The sequence below is a fragment of the Dromiciops gliroides genome, chromosome 1, assembly GCF_019393635.1.
Source record: "Dromiciops gliroides isolate mDroGli1 chromosome 1, mDroGli1.pri, whole genome shotgun sequence".
Taxonomy (NCBI): domain Eukaryota; kingdom Metazoa; phylum Chordata; class Mammalia; order Microbiotheria; family Microbiotheriidae; genus Dromiciops; species Dromiciops gliroides.
The window spans coordinates 348,352,975-348,355,502 of NC_057861.1; the positions used below are offsets into that span (position 1 = coordinate 348,352,975).

At 39.2% G+C, this 2,528-nt stretch overlaps 1 pseudogene; it reads left to right on the plus strand.

Moving 5' to 3' along the window:
- Nucleotides 1-309: 309 nt before the first annotated feature.
- LOC122749055 lies at nucleotides 310-1,048 on the plus strand (annotated as a pseudogene).
- Nucleotides 1,049-2,528: the final 1,480 nt, after the last annotated feature.

Genomic DNA, 2,528 nt, shown 5'->3' on the forward strand with positions numbered 1-2,528 from the left:
TGAACTCAGGTACTCCTGAATCCAGGGCCGGTGCTTTAACCACTGCGCCATCTAGCTGCCCCCAATGTATCATTCTTAATAGTTAGAAGTATATAGTGTTTATTCCAGAATGTTCTCTATTGCTTCCCAAATTCATTATGATTCTTATCTACATTTTAAAACCATCAGGCTCAATTGCTCTCAGTGTTATGGCAAGCTAATTTATGAGATTGTTTCCCACTGACATTCATAACTTCTTCTCCCCAAGCATCTTCATGTGAGTGACATCATCTTTAAACTGTATGTGGCAATCCCTGAAGCATCTTCAAGATGTCCAGGGCAGACAGAGTTACCTGGAAATCAAATTACTTCCTGAAGATCATCCAACTTTTGTATGATTATCAAAAATTATTCATTGTGGGAGCAGACAACATGGACTCCAAACAGATGCAGCATACTCAGATGTCTCTCTATGAGGTCATAGTCTTCATGGGAAAAAAAAAAACACCATGGTGGTCAAAGCCATTCATGTGTATCTGGAGTACAACCCTCCTCTGAAGAAACTGCTGCCTCATATCTACGGTAATGTGAACTTTGTGTTCACCAAGGATGACCTGATTGAGATCAGGGATATGCTTCTGGCCAGTATATAGGGATATTAGGGATATGTTTCTGGCTGCTGCCTGTTCTGGTGCCATCACCCCATATGATGTCACTATGCTAGTCCTGAGCACAGATGTGGGTCCCTAGACAGCTTCTTTCTTCTGGGATCTGAGTATCACCACAATGATTTCCAGGGGAACAATTGAAATCTTGAGTGATGTACAGCGGATGTCTCACTGGAGACAAAGTGGACACCAGTGAATCCATGTTGTTGAACATCTTCCCATTCTCCTTTAGGTTGAATATTCTGCAGGTGTTTGACAATGGTAGCATCTATAACCCTGAAGTGCTGGACATCATGGAGAAGACTTTGCACTTTTGACTCTTGGACAGTGTTCAGAATGTTGTCAATGACTGTCTGCAGGCTGATTACTTGACCATTGCATCTTTGTACCTCAATGGGTAGGTTAATGACTTCCTGGCTGATCCTTTGGTGTTTGCAGTGGCCACCCTGTGGCCTTACAGTTACTGCCATGCCTGCTGCTCTACTTCAGCCATGTTGGAAGCCAAGGAAAAGTTGGAGGAGTCTGATGAAGATATACGATTTGGTCTGTTTTACTAGGAAACAATTATTTCAGCCAGTTTATTTGTGAAAGAAAGAAAAGAAAATTCTCATTTATCTCTGGAAAAAGAAAAGGAGAGATGAGCTAGTAATTATTACTGGCAGATCCTCTAACATAATACAGTATTATATACATGTACATCATAAAATAGTAGGAACAACAACTTGTTTGCACTTCTTTGATGCATTTATTAATATTGGATATAACTACTCTGCTTGAACTTTATTCATCTACTAGACTATAAAGTCCTTGAGGCCAAGAATCATGTCTATCTAAACCTATAACTTCTCTTAACCCATAGCAAGTGGTAGAACTTTAATAAATGTATATTGTATTTAGACTTAGAATATGCTATTAAACTCATCAGTAACCCATTTTGCAAGATTGTGCTGATGCTTTTTTGCTGACATTAGGTCAAGTTTTCCCTAAGGTTCTTCTCTCAGTTTTTGACTTCTCTTTGTACTTATATCCACCTCAGAAAGAGGGAAGGGTTACCTTGGAAGGTGGTAAGCCAGATGGCATTGTAGAAATAAAATAAGGATACCTTAAATTGCTTGAGCCCCCAGTTATCTATGTAACCAGAGGACTATGTGAGGACTTGACTGAAATACCAACAATTCATTGCTATAACCAAGAGAAGAACCTCTGAAGCAGTTGGAACTCATATTAACTTATCTACAGATTCATCATTATCTGCAAAGGTTCCCATAGACTTCCTGCTTCACATTTTCTATCTCAAGGAGTGAGCTATCAGGCTGATTTGCATTGTGTAAATGGAATTAGAAAACATCTTTTTGCAAACTAGGAAGCAGGAAGCTAATCAAGCTGGACTTAACTGACTTATCAATAAATCATTAACTATCCAGGTACTGCAGAACACCTTCCCTAAAACAATTATTGTGGCTCAACTGCTTAAATACTCTCCTTCCCCTTCTTCCTTTCTTTTGAGAGGTTCCTTTGCAGTTGCATGACTGTCTTACTGAGAAGAATAAATGGGTGCTTGTTTTTATCACTGTGATTCACTCTGTGTCTTTTTTTTCCTTGGGGGGTGTGTGTGGCAGGTTTCTGGTTTTGACAGTACAAAGACGAGGTAGAGAGAATTACACTATTGACTGAGTAGTGAAACATAACCCTTTTTTGAACACTGTAGATATGTCTAGGTGAGCTGTAGATTAATGCCTGTAGTTACATGGCATAACTATTGTGTAGGAAATTAATATAAACATGACATCATTGATATAGCTCCAGTGTCAGAGGCAGCAGTGACTCTTTCCACAAAGGCAGAACAAAAATCTGGCCAGAACAGAGTAATGCTTATTAATA